This window comes from Trachurus trachurus (assembly GCF_905171665.1).
Source record: "Trachurus trachurus genome assembly, chromosome: 24".
NCBI lineage: Eukaryota > Metazoa > Chordata > Actinopteri > Carangiformes > Carangidae > Trachurus > Trachurus trachurus.
In genome coordinates this window covers 17566149-17581213 of record NC_139910.1, presented here as the reverse complement: position 1 = coordinate 17581213, position 15065 = coordinate 17566149, and the positions used below count along the sequence as shown (strand labels likewise).

The following is a 15065-nucleotide window of genomic DNA, read 5'->3' as shown; positions in this document are numbered from 1 at the left end:
TCATAACCCCCCATGTCAATACATGCAGGTCAAGTTTACTTTTTGATTTGTCTTTGAGTGCACACAGGCTTAGACCTATTTTCTTGCAGTGTGGGTAACTGTTCATTATCTTTTCTTCTTCTGCCTGGAAAGCAGTGGACAGATCCTTTGTAGACTTGTGTGCTGAGCTGTTTCCTTCAGCAAAGACTGTGTCAGTCATGGAATGTGGATGATGACCAAGTTCATTCACAGGATCAGATGGATCCTGAACACGTTTAGAATTTCTGTCTTGATAACATTTGGGGCAATATATACCTTTTGGATGACTGGATTGATCCATAGATCTTGTGTCAGGGAGTTCAAAAGGCATGTTCAGGTGACTTTTTATTTTGGAGCATTGAGCAACATATCTGGCTTTTTCGAAAACATGCTGAGCAAAGACACTGCGGCAGACCTCATTTTTCAAATCTAGATGAAAATTGTACTCGAGTATTTCTGTGAGGAACTCCCTGTGGGATGAAGTAAGTGTGTCAACAAGAGTGATGATTTCAAGCAAGATCCCATTAGTCAGAAATTTGGATGGATCAAAATGTTGTTTTATCCCAGATGCCACATTGAAATCAATACCCAACTTCCTGCATCTGGAATAAGAATAAAATGGACAATGTTCAACATGAGGAACTGAAAGGATTTGCTGAATTTGAGTTTCCCGCAATGTCCATAGCAATAAATTTGCCTCATTGTCTTGTTCAATGTCAGTGGAACACCCTACATTTGGTGAAGTGATTGGAGCCTGGGAAAAGTCAGTACTACATGTATCTAAATTTGAGTTGTTCTGGCAGTCTTTCTTCATCGCTGGCAGATCTTTAGTAGTGTGCTTTATTTCCTTGGAGCCTGTTAATTGATTTTGTGCGTCTAAATCTGGATTTTTCCAACAACTCATTGCCATGGCTAAGACATCTACCCTTACCTTTCTTTTAAGAAAAGCTGCTAGACGGGTGTGTTCCAGGAAAACAGGAATTTGTGCAAGAATACTTCTGGCTAGGTCAAAATCTTTGTTTGGTTGATCAAGATCAAAGTTGTGTCTGAGGATATCCTGACAAATGTGATCAAATGTTCCACACAACTTTTCTGCAAAGTTTGTCACTTCAGTCATTGCTCCATTGGTCAATTTATTGATGTCAAGTTTTTTAATTTCTTGACTGGAGATTACATTGAGCTTCAGACCAATGTCCTTGCAGAAGGGATAGAGGTCCACTCTGTGTTCTTTAGTTTCATCATGTGGATCAGAAGAACATGTGGGAGCAACATCACACTCTGTTGCACTAGACGTACAGCTGAATTCAGGGTCGACAATGCCCATGCTTTGATTGGCCATGTTGACTGATGACACAAAATCAGGAAGTTCAAAAGCCTCTTTTGAAAGCTTGACTGGATCTTCATAATTTTTGAGCTTTCTCACTCTGTCCATGAGCTCAGATGCAAAACTTTTTCTCTGGTCTTTACTGCAATGTCCAAAGTCAAAGTTGTACTCAAGGATCTCCATGATGAAATCTTCCTGGGATGAATTCATTGCCAAGGCAAATTTAGCAATTTCATACAGTGTTGACTTATTCAACAGGTTAGCACTCAAGTTTTGTTTTGGGCCAAATCCAATATTATATTCTAGGCCTAATTTTCTCGATCTTATGAATGTGCAGTACTCGTAAAGTGAGAAAGGGATCTGTTGCACACGGTTTGTACGTAACTTCCACATATTGCTCTCTGTTTCCATTTCTTCTTCCTCCATGTCAAATTTGTATGAAACATTTTCCCGGATCTCTGTCTTCTTTGCAGTTCCAAACAGTACTCTTTCATCGGCCTTTCCTTTGGAAATGGGATGGTAGTATCCACTACTCTGCTTACATTTCTTTGCTTTCACACATTTCTTTGCTTTCACAGCTCCTGTGTATTCTCTTAACATTGCAGCTCCTTCCTTCTTTGTTAGCAGTGCAAGCTTTCTTTTTTTGGTAATTTCCTTCCTTTCATTTTTCTGAATGGCAGAGTCCTCCCTCCGTTTTGTCATATTTCTTGTGCACAGCAATAAATTTAGCTCATTGCCTTGTTCAATGTGAGCAGAACGCCCTACAGTTTGGGATTTGATTGGAGCCTGGGAAAAGCCAGTACTACATTTATCTAAATTTGGGTTGTTCTGACAATCTTTCTTCATCAACAGCAGATCTTTCTCAGATCTTTCTGCATTCTTTGCAGGCAGCGCCGTCTTTTTAGTTTTGGTTGTTCCCTTCTTTTCATTTTGCTCTGCAGTACATATTTCTGGCTGTTTAACGACATCTGTAGAGTTTACGTATGGCCACGAAAACATGTCAAAAATATCATTGAACCACGTGGGCCCTCTGCTGTTTCTTAGGCGCACCACTTGATGGAACAGGAATCCATGATTCAAATTTTGGCGCTGAAAAATGCCAAAATTAAAGTTGTGTTCAAGAACATCATTCATTACTTTATATTTCATTCCACACAATCTTTTGGCAAAAAAAGCTATTTCCCTCATCACCCCCCGTGTCAATACATGCGGGTCAAGTTTACTTTTTGGTTTGTCTTTGTTCACACACAGGCTTAGACCTATTTTCTTGCAGTGTGGGTAACTGTTCATTATCTTTTCTTCTGCTGCCTGGAAAGCAAAGGACATATCCTTTGTAGGCTTCTGTGCTGAGCTGTTTGCTTCAGCCAAGACTGTGTCAGTCATGGAATGTGGATGATCAGATGGATCCTGAACAAGTTTAGATTTTCTGTCTTGATAACATTTGGGGCAATATTTACTTTTTGGATATGTAGATTGATCTACAGAGCTTGGGTCAAGGAGCTGAACAGGCTTGTTCACGAGGCTCGTTTCAGATTTGAAAGCATTTAATCCAGTTTTGTGAATAATGTTCTGAGCAAAGGCACTGCGAATGACCTCACTGTTCAAATTCAGATCAAAGTTGTACTCTAGTATCTCTGTGATGAACTCTTTTTGGGCTGAAACCAGTGCTGCACCAAGAACAGTCATTTCAAGCATGATCCCATTGGTTAAAAATTTAGTTGGATCAAAAAATTGTTTTATTCCAGATCCTACATTGAAATCAATGCCTAATTTCTTGCATCTCGAAAAAGAGTAAAATGGACAATGTTCGCCATGAGGAATTGTGAGAATTTGCCGAATCTGAGTTTGGCGCAATGTCCACAGCAATAAATTTGTCTCATTGTCTTTTTTAGTGTCAGCGGAACTTCCTACATTTGGGGAATTGATTGGAGCCTGGGAAAAGCCAGTACTACATGTATCTAAGTTTGAGCTGTTCTGGCACTCTTTCTTCATCGATGGCAGATCTTCAACTGTGTGCTTTATCTCCTTGGAGCTCGTCAGATTTTTGTGATTGTGTTCATCTAAATTTGGGTTTTTGGGACAATCCATTGCCGCCATGGCTAAGAAATCTGTTATTGTGTGCTTTTTCTTTTTCTTGGAGCCTGATATAACGGTTACTATACGTCTTTGTTCCAGTAAAACAGGAATTTGTGCGAGAATCATTTTAGCAAGGTCAGAATCTCCATTTGGTTGATCAAGATCAAAGTTGTGTCTGAGGATATCAAGACAAATCTGATCAAATGTTCCACACAGCTTTTCTGCAAAGTTTGTCACTTCAGTCATGGCTCCATTGGTCAATTTATTGATGTCAAGTTTTTTATTTTCTTGCCTGGAGATTATATTGAGCTTGAGACCAATGTCCTTGCAGAAGGGATAGAGGTCCACTCTGTGTTCTTTAGTTTCAGCATGTGGATCAGAAGAACATGTGGGAGCAACATCACACTCTGTTGCACTAGACATGCTGCTGAATTCAGGGTTGACACTGCTCATGCTTTGATTGGCCATGTTGACTGATGACACAAAATCAGGAAGTTCAAAAGCCTCTTTTGAAAGTTTGACTGCATCTTCACAATTTTTCAGCCTTCTCACTCTGTTCATGAGTTCAGATGCAAAACTTTTCCTCTGGTCTTCACTCCAATGGCCAAAGTCATAGTTGTACTCAAGAATTTCCACGATGAAATCTTCCTGGGATGAATTCATTGCCACGGCAAATTTAGCAATTTCAAGCAACATGGAATTACTCAAAGCTTGAATACTGAAGTTTTGTTTTGGGCCAAATCCAACATTATATAGGCCTATTCTTTTTGATATGTTTTTGCCGTACCCTTCGAGTGAGAAAAGGATTTGTTGTACACGGTTTGAACGTAACTTCCACATGTTGTTCTGCATTTCCATTTCTTCTTCCTCCATGTCATATTTGTATGGCACATACAAACATGGCATTGGAACCCCTCTCTTCTCTTTATCCCCAGCAATTTCATGTGTGCCCACACAACTTGATTCTGGGTCACTGCGGATGTCAGAAATTGTTGGATTTTTGAAGTCATCTCTATTGTCATAATTTTCTGAATCTGTGGGTTCATCTGAGTCTAAAGGACACATGTAGTTGAAATCATCCTCCACTGTTTGACTGGTACACACATTGGAGGGATGAGACAGAGCATTTGCTTCTTCCTGTTCAGCCTCTTCTGGTCTGTGCCGTTTAGTGACACATTCTCTTGTTGAAAGAAAGCTTTCTTCCTGTGTCCTTTTTAGATCAGACCGATTTCTTCTGTTCACTTCTAACTCAAACAGTGGGACTTCCACACTGGATAGAGCTAATCCTTTTTCAAAGGTATTTTTCTGGAAGGAAAATGGCTCACTTTTAGACTCAGGACAGATTCTGGTACCAGTGGCGAGAAGTTGCTGGTCCTCTTCCTGCAGCTGTGGCGTTGGGAACCAAACTTCATTTTTTTGACTGTCCTTGTTGTCCATCCTCAGTGATCTTCTGGATCTGCTGGCCTTTTCTGTATGTAGATAGAGGGGAAATGTATATATGATACATATTATATCTGAGACATAAGTTATGCTAAATGTAAATATGTTAGCATCCCATTCATCTGACTGCAATGCCACATAGTTCAGAGTAATAGAGATGATTTCTATAATTATGTGTCTTATTGTTAGTGCACTTGGATATTTGGACTACTAAAAAACAGCAACAACAAAAAACATGACATCAATCATTGTGTTGGGCCTTGAAGGGCTTATTTATAACTATTGTGTGTAGAGCAGGACCTGGATATACCTCCACTACTTTGCAAAGTTTGAGCTATTTTAAACTTAAAAACAAAGTTGATGGAATAATGTGTACACCTGTGTGTGCTTATTGTGAAAAGGTATAAATACAAAGTTCAATGTCAGTATTTCAAGAATGGAAACTGGATCATACAAATAAAAATTGTGAAAAATCAGAAAATATGGCTTTCCTCACAGGTGCTGAGATTTCTAGCTCCCTTCCTCTCTTGGTCACTAAAATTGCACACATTAACTCATTGAGTGCCATTGACGTATATATACGTCAATCAAAATCCAACGCTTGAGTGCCATTGACGTATATATACGTCAAATGCAGTTTTCTGCGGCTGGTAAATGGGGACGCTGTTGCGCACACTGTGAGTAATTTTGGGGCTCCTGGGATGTGTAGAACGAAGAAGACTGTAGATCAGAGCAAGAAGTGAAGAGGAAGGAGAAGACGAGTGCGATCGGTACAGAGATAAAAAAGTTGGGAAAAGTTTCTATTTCTAGAGGAAAACGACGGGCAGAGCCTGGAACAAGTGTAACGTGGAGCTGGAGGAAAGCTTAGCCACGGATGCTATTAGCATAGCTCCAGCATGAAGTGATCGGAGGAGGCAGGAAAGGTAAACTGATCTAGATGATCAGCACCGAAATGCCGAAGCGAAAGCGGATCGCGGAGTCAGTTTCACCAGTTGCTGTAAACCGACGTCGTGACGACGAACCGAGAGATCAGCGCGGTGCGTCGCTGCCGCGGCCGCGTCCAGCAGAGAGGCTGAAGACGCCATGACGTCTCCCTCCCTCCTTCAGAGACGAGGGGAAGCAGCAGGAGGAGAAGTAGGAGAGGGGAGGGGCAGAGAGGGGGTGAGGGGAGAGGGGAGGAGAGGAGAGGGTGAGGGGGCAGCAACTGCAGGAGGAGTAGGAGAGCAGGCATCACTCTGCATAGTAGGACTCCTACTTGTTGTATTTTAGTTTTTTTTTTTTTTTTGTACAATGAAAAAACATGTGAAATGAAATTTTCAGATGTCTTACATGTTTCTGAAGCCAAAATTAAAACGGATAAATCACTGTTTGTCTTGAGAGACTCTCTTTCACAAAAATGCATTTTTCTCAGCTTTCTAGAAAAAAAGTGGTCTTTTTGGTGCAACCAGGCTCTATTCAACTTAAGATAAATTAAGAATGGAACAAGGTACAAACAAATGGTTTTTCCCTAGTTAAATAGAGAGTCTCCTCTTTCCTTTGAGCTATTTTGTGTTTTCAGAGTCATAATACAAAATATTCTCTTGGTCTTAAAATATTACTCAAAATGCCCCGAAACGCTGGCACATGGCACTGACCATTTTATAAAAGGGCTGGCACTCAATGAGTTAAAAGCTAGTTATACCTAGTCATACCTAAAGGGGGTACACATTACAGGTTAATTTTTATCCCCGTGTCCCTGTTACGATCAAAGCCAACAAAGGCCTGATTATCTGATGATGGAGTCAGAAGGAGAGATCGGAAATAATTAACATGTTTAATATTTGTGACTAGAAATCCTGTAGTGTGCGAGGTGTTCCGAGCACGCACAGTGTGTAATGTCACGTGTACCGGACCAACAACCAATCAAGACACGAGCTGAATCAGCTGACTGACTTTTATTTAAAGCAGAAGCAAGCGATCCGGTTGTTTTTCTGACTTCTTGTCAGCCGATGGAGTTAGCAGCCCCCACCCTCGTCATGGATCTATTGGTCCTCGTCCCTACGTCACCACATTTACGCGCATCCCTTGTCTGCACACACAGCCCTTCATGCCGTTCTCTCCTCATTGGATAAAGCTTGTAGGATACAAGGAAATAAAATAAAAGTTTTCTCCTCGGCTTACAGCAGAGCAGAGTGACTGACAGACCCGTGTTTCGGACCAAACACTCTATGTAAGTGATTGCCGTCGGAAGATATAACTATTTAAGACTTATACACAAATATTCCGCTTACTTCTGCTTTAACTGTTGTCATGGTGACTCGGGTATCAGACCATCTGTAATACTTGTGACTTGCGCTGTAACGCATACAACCCATATTCCCCGCCGTCTCCATGACTTTTTCCTTTGTCGTTTTTATTTTTTTCCTGCCAGTAATAGGCTTTGGTCCACCATGTTTGTTTACACTGAAGTCACGTTTAACCACGTGAGATATGGAATATTGAGGATGAAGAACCTGATACTCTGCTGAAGAACCGCTCTGTAGTGCACACCACACACTATAAGATCAGAAGAGAGAGATCTTGTGCGATCTGTCTTTTGTCATCATTAAGTGTGTGGTCTCTTAATCTGCGAAGGTTTGAAGAATCCTGTAGTGTGTACCCCCCAAAACCTGATCCTTTAGGAGTTAGGCCTATGTCTCATGATTCTTAAAACGTCAACTGATTATCTCTGCTCACTCCTAAAGCCTGGTTTATGCTTCTTCGTCGCGGCAACGGCGTAGCTACAGTGTCGACGCAGACCCCTACGCGGACCCTACGCCGTAGCCTGACGTGCACCTCCAGAAAATCCTGACTATGCGTTGTGTCGACGCAAACCGCAAGGACTGTGATTGGTCCACTCAGAACGTCAGTGTGGTAATTCACCCGTTCGACTGGCCGGACAGACCACCTCCGCAAACGTCTTCTTCGTCGTCTGCGCTTCAACATTTGCAATAAAAGCGTTTGTTTTTCAGTTGCCATTGTTTACTGTGACCGGAAGCAACGCGTTCCTCGATGCAGAACTTTGAATGGTCAACGACGGCGTCGGGTCTACGCCGTAGGTACGCCGTCTACACAACGCGGAAGCATAAACCAGGCTTAAGACTTGGAGGGTAATGGATACTGTTGGATTTGCAACTCACCTTGGAAAACATGATCAGCTCAGCTGTGACTTGCTCCAACATCTCAGGGCCACATTTTGTACTGACGTCTTAGATATCCATCCAATCAGTGATTGTGCTGGTTTAACGTAGCCCTGAATGAAAACACAATTTGATACAGTCAGTTCTTCCATGTATTGTTTCCACAGCATTCATAAAAGACTGAGAACAGCAGTTATCTTATTCCTTCATACACTGTGTGGGAGACGATGGACACTAAATGTGTGCTTCCAAACAAGCCAATTAGCCATAAAATGTGTTGCTAAATATTTTGTCAGATAATGGGATCAAGATATGAGTCAAGATTTCAGTTGTGATGGTCATTTGTGCAATTTCAAATTACAGAAGTTTTGACAATGTTTTTTCTTTACAGACAAAATAACTTAAAGGTCCAGTGTGTAAAATGGGGGAAAACCGTGACATCTAGCGTTCAGATTCTAGAGTGCAGCGCTCACTCGCTCGCACTCCCCCCTGCTGAATATATTCATGGCTAGTAAATTCAGATTTTGCCAATTATTACACACTGGACCTTTAAAATTACCACACATACACACAAAAAATACTGAAAACAGGTACCGTTGTATACCTCGGCTCTGTGTGTTCCTACCTGGTTGTAGTGAGTCTCGCAGTACGCCAGCCCCTTCCTCTCGTAATGGCGATGACCGAGGAAAGGCTTCTCACACTTGGCGCACACGAAATGCTGTCGACAAAAAAAAAACCAAACAAACACATAAAACAAATGTTGCTCTTTACTTAATTAGACGTGTTTATAAACCTCCAGACTTCACCAATGGAGACAAATTACTGTAGTGATCCTTTTAGTTTCACTTTTGATTACATTGAGGCCTTGCAGCCATAAAAAAAACTGCTATGTTTTTATTGCCTGTCAGATAAAGTTCACTAAGTAGCTAGTTACAAAATTAATTCCAGCTAATGACCGTCTTTAGCATCACACCAGCTTCAATACACTGCTGATAGTCTTTGAACTTTTGGGATATTATAAAATTAAGCAGCCTCCAGACAGATGAACACACAACTTAGACACACACACACACACAAGTCTTATTGTTATTCCCCTTTTATTTCATTATTTACTTTTTCCTGATGTTTAAGTATTCATGGAAAATGTCTTTCTTAAGCACAACTACATCCCTTTGTGCCGCTGTGTCAAATTGAATTTTCCCCACGGGGGATCAGTGAAAGTACGTCCTATCTTATCTCTGCCTCAGGAGAAATAATATTTTCTTAAAAAGGGCTCATATCTCTCCTACTGCCTCAAATGAGCCGATTTACGCTGTTTGGGTTGTTAAGTGGTGTATTTAATGAATTTGAGTCTGACAGAATTAAGAATAGGTGCACTTGCGTGTAGGAATACAGTAGTTCAATGTGTGAAAAATGAACTTTCCACATGAAATAGCTGTTTAACAGTAGGATAAAGAAGTGAAAACATTCTGAATTAAGTGTGAAAAAAGATGGGGTGGGGTGAGCCTGAAAAGACTGTTTTGGAGATGACCCTGTCAGTACACTGACTGGCTCCAGTGCCAGTTCTCCCATCTGTGCTCTCAGATGGCAGCTGGCTGATCTCAACTTACTGCAGGTAATACATGGACAATAGATAAATACCTCACACAAACCCACATCAAAAAATTTTTTTAGTTTTGCTTTAAGTGGGCAATAAGTGTCCATGGACACCAGACTCTCAACCTTCAGTGCCAGCAATGCCTCCGGCCTCAGGGGGCAGTAGTGAGCCTATTATGGTTTAGTGCACCACAATAACAAGAACAAGACACATCATAGGAAACTGACTTGGAAAACGCACACAGGCTGTGAGCAAAAACCAGAGGCATAAAAAAAAGAAAAAATATATATAATATATATTAAAAAATACACATGGACATTCTTGTTTAGGTATATAACCTAATTTTCATGTGGATAATTCAGATATGGCCACTAAAATCTGTATTTATGTTTGGATATATAATTACAATATTCAATATCTAACACCAACACATAGATCTTGTTATGATTATGAATGCATACAGACTTTTAACTGCTCTTCTTTCTGCCCCAGAATGACTTTATATCACTCAGCACTCAGAGTAAAATTTACAAGATTTGACCTCAACCAGTGCTTTTTACCACTTGAAAATGAGTAAAGGGACATTACAATGTAAACATCAGACTATTAGGCTACAACATTAAACTGAACTGAAATGCGATTGACTTTATGTTTCTTGTTGACCCCCTGAGGTCGTTGAAGCTTGCTTTCACTTTGAAACCACAGTCTATGTTTGAAACCAGTATTTTCTTGCTCTTCCCGTAATGTGTGGTAGGCCACCGCCAAACAACGAGGGCTAACTTCATAGGCGTATTATGGCTGCCTTGACCTGTAGTGAGTTCTTCATGCACTTTAAAAGGCGTTCATCGCACAACTCACTTCTTTAATTTAAAACATCTCGGCTGCATACCAAAACAACACCAGCAGTTAAACTACTTGATGGACTCGGAGTCCGAAATAAACAACTATACTTCCGGGTAGAAAACCAGCATGTGAACAATGGTGACGGACGAGTTTCGCTATATCTCATTTTTCACATCACTACATCGCCGTTTAGACTAATCTGGTGTTTGTAAAGTCTATTAAACCAGTGAGGACAAACATGACTATTTCTGTGTGCACGTTTTTTGTAAAATTCATGGTTGTCATAGATTAGCCGGGCTAACGGTTACCTGTTTAACTTTAATAAACGATCCATGAAAAAATATTTTCTCCAGCGGATAAATGCTGCCTTCATGTGCTACGGTACAGATGGTATTTTCCACTTGTGATCTGGTATTTACCAGTGCGTTGTGTTCATGTGCTTTTGATGTTGTACAGAGAAAATAAAGATGGTGGACACACAGATTCAGACTTGTTACTTGGGTAAAACAATCTTGGATTGCCTAGTTCATCTCTATCAGCAAGAAGATGAATTATCAAAACTCAAACGGTAAATATTAATATTCGTGGAGATTTAGCACTGGCTATGTGGCTAGCTTTTTAAAAGCGGGCACGCATACATAAAGTGAAGGCTTGCCTTGCTTACCATTCACGAATCTTGCGTTAAAGCAGATATCAGTGGAATGTTTTTGTTAATATAAGTCCTAAATAGTCCTATTTTCCGTCAGCAATCACTTACATGAAGTATTTCAGCCTAAACACGAGTCTCTCCGTCACTCTGCTCTGCTGTAACCCGAGGAGAAAATTTTCCTTGTGGGATACAAGTGTTATCCAATGAGGAGAGAGAACGGCATGAAGGGCTGTGTGTGCAGCCAAGGGATGCGCGTGAATGTGGTGACGTAGCACGAGGACCAATTGATGCCTGACAAGGGCGGGGGCTGCTAACTCATGGTGCGTTCAAAGAAACTCGTACTTTGTGTTTTTCCTTCCTGTGAAGTCATACCAGTTCGATCTGGTACGAGTTCACGGGTCGGAAGTTACGAGTGGCCGTTATAGGGAACTTTCACAGACAACAGGATGGTAAAAACACGAGCTACGGGTTACCTGGAAAGCTACCAAGTCGTAGTTGTGACTTGAAGCTGTAACTTACGGTTTCAAAAGCCTGCCTTGAACGCAGCATTAGCCGAAACGGCCGTGAAGCTGATATCTGCTTTAATTGCTCGCCGCCATGTTGAAAAGGTCAAAGGTTATTCTCATCTCGGCAGCTCAGGCATCAAAGTTGCCCAGTGGAAAATACCACATGAGAGGGTGTTCATGTGCACTTTTCACGTCGCCTTTTGGTATTTACCATAATTACCATAGCACATGAAGGCACCACAACATGATTGAGCTAAACGGGAGGGTTTTAACAGCTGGCGTCCTGATGTTAGCATAGCTACAGCCGTTAGCTGTCCCTGCTGCAGCCACTGATGCTTTCTCGACACGGTGATTCCCTCAAACTGAATAAATACCACACATCATTTCAAATGTATTTAAACGGTGATAGGGCGTGAAAATATGATAGCTAAACTCTCGTTCGTTACTACTGTTCTCATTCAAATTAGGTGCTGGTTTTCTACCCGGAAGTAGGTGTAAACAACAAGGCGATTCGGTCTATAAATCGCAGAGGTCCAGACCTGGTCCAGACACTGAACATCTCCACCCATCGCTGTGGTCGACTTCCTAGAGAGGTTCATTCTCCGCAATGATAGAAAAAGGACGAGACAGACGGAGGTAGACTTACCAAACAATGTACAGTCGGTTGGTCTCCCTTCTTGGCACCGCGCGTGGTTTTGAAACAGTCCTGTCGTCAATCCACGACGGAAACTCTGAATACCACCGCAGGAAGGACTTTGATACCACCCGGAGTTCACAGGAAGCAAAAAAACGGCAGATCGCGGGGACTTCAAAATAAAAGTTTCTTCATATTCTAACCATAACGTTTCCGTCACCTCTTACTCCAGCTCACAATTTCTTCAAAACATCATCATTCCAGTATCACCTTTTATTCTAAGGGCATCTGTTTACCTTAAAATTCAGAATAATGATCATCTGACTATCTTAGTGCTTGCTGTCAGTCACAATAAACCAAAACTGAAGTGATGGAAATTAATAGGCTATACGTAGCCTACTCAACGAGTCATTTGGCAATGACACATTTGTAGCGAATAAAATTAGATTAACTTTATTCACGGTTTTATTCTAAGATGTTTGGCATGGCCTTCCGGTGAATTCGCTGGTTGTCACACAAACCTCTGAAATCATGACTGTGGTGGATAAAATACACAAGAGCAATCTGGTTTTAATATATGAATAGAGCCACATTAACATCGCTATATTATTATAATATTCAATGTGAAATTGTGTATTATTGTAATGTATTTTGATCGTGACTACCTTCTGTGAATCTGACTGTTATTAACCTGCTCATTATTCAATTGTGTTTTGTCAGTGGAGTAAATAACTTTTCACTATTTGCCATTAAAAGACATACTAAATAAAGGTGGTGCAGTGCAAGTGAGTTATTTTGTCAAGTGCTAGGAAATGCATTTCATGCTCTGTTGCGGAACCTGATGTATAAATTAATCTGTCGACTGAATGACACACAAAATTCTGTCTTAATGCTGTTGTCTGATCCTGGTCTCAGTGATGTGAGATACCATGTCAGCTATGTGGAAACACTGGTATGACAGCCTCCTTTAAATGTGTATGCATGTTTGTCTTTTTTAAATGGACCCCTCATTTATCAACCGTGTGTACGCACAAATGTGCGTAATGAGTGCGTAAGAACATTCCCACGCAAAGTATGGAATTTATCAACTTGTACTTGTGCTTAGGAACGTGCGTAAATTTAAGCACAACTCTGACCATGCGTACACACAAAAGCTAGTGGTAGAACAGTAAAACTACAACTAGAACCCAGTGGAGGAGTCACAGTGTTCAGCAATCTCAAAGTTCACACATGTTCCCTGTTTCCTAATTTAAAAAAAATCTCAATTAGTAATTTAGCAGACATTTTGAATGATTGGTGTGACAAGCTATAGTATGCAGGTAGATTTGAGTCGTTATTATTCAATCAAAAAATATATTTTCAATTAAAAAAAACAACACTTTTTTTTCTTTGATTGAAAAGGTTTTTTTTATTGAAATGAATGTTTTTTTTTAATTGAAAATATATTTTTTGATTGAAGAATAAAGACACAAATCTACCTTCATATAAAAGACATCTTTTTTTTTTATTTCTCAGTGATTTTTCCTCTGACCCAACAGAATTAACAGCAGTTGTTACTTTCTCCATACGCAGCATTTTTTTCTTTTGTTGGTCACACCTGCATTTAGTGTTACAAACAGTATTTTTTGGTTTGATTCAACTTCTCCTACAAGTACCTCAATCTCGGTATCAGAGAAACTCCTCTTCTCCGCCCTCTTTGCCATGATTTTGGTGTGGGGAAAAAAAATCCATTCACGCATTATTAAAGGGATTGTTGCTACCATATATGGTCAATTGGAGGCGTTTCTGAATGCAAATGACCCTAACCATGATAGTTAGGAACAGGTGGGATTTATCATCACTGATTACTTACTAGTGTGCGTACGACCTGTGTCCGCACGTTTGAGAAATACAGATTTTTTTGTACTTACACACATTCTAAATTTAATTCCTAAAACAGAATTTAGAACCTTTTCTACGCACCGTTGATAAGTCTATCTAATCTAATAAACTTGTAATCTAGACTGGACCCCTCTAAACGCCCCGTGGATGTATAATTAAAAAAATATATATAGTTTTTAATAAGAATTCTCCATATTCAACCTTTAATTTCTGTGCCATAGATAAAAATGTTTTCAAAATTACAGCAGTTAATCATGATCAACATAATTTCCCACTCATATTTAGAGCTAAATATCATGTTATATATTCCATTGTGTAAACAGAGCTCAAAATATTTTCCCTTTAATTGCTCATATTGAATATTTAATTTCTTTTAAAGAAATAAAGATGAAGACACAAAAATGGAGATACTCGGAAATATTTATGTGTATAGAAAAAATACAGTAGACACTTTCATTTTCATAGTATCTTGTGCAGTGTATTACAATTATTTTTGAAACAAAATCAGAAAGGCAAAAAATATACAACAGAATGAAAGAAAAGATCTGTTTACATTTTTGTAGTTTACATTTTTGTGGTAATACGATACATTCTCTGACAGAACAGTTTTCAGAAAAATACAGCTAACACCACTATTCTGTTCATTGTAAGATACCTCACGTGTGAATCATAATGATATAATTCCTGTTTAATGTCTACTAACTTCTGTTTTTGAACACAGACAACATCATAACGGTTGGACACAACTGGCACATTTTCTTTCTCCATTTTAATTTAAGTACTGTCAGTGTCCTGCTGTGCGGTTATAAAGCAGAATGTCTGGGATCCTACAGATTCAAGTGGGATTTCAAACTTCACATCGTCAGCGTCTGATTCGATTTTCACACTGCTCTCAGTGTTTGGACATACAGCTACAACACCATATCCTTCAGATACTTG

The 15065-nt window shown here is 40.0% G+C and overlaps 1 long non-coding RNA gene across 1 annotated transcript; it reads right to left on the bottom strand.

The window, feature by feature from the left end:
- Positions 1 to 4174: 4174 nt before the first annotated feature.
- Positions 4175 to 12332, bottom strand: LOC311007213. The gene is made up of 4 exons (XR_014596408.1): positions 12258 to 12332; positions 8642 to 8734; positions 8017 to 8129; positions 4175 to 4887 (listed from the first exon to the last, which is right to left on the bottom strand). It is a non-coding gene; the product is annotated as an uncharacterized lncRNA (long non-coding RNA).
- Between the last annotated feature and the right edge of the window lie 2733 nt (positions 12333 to 15065).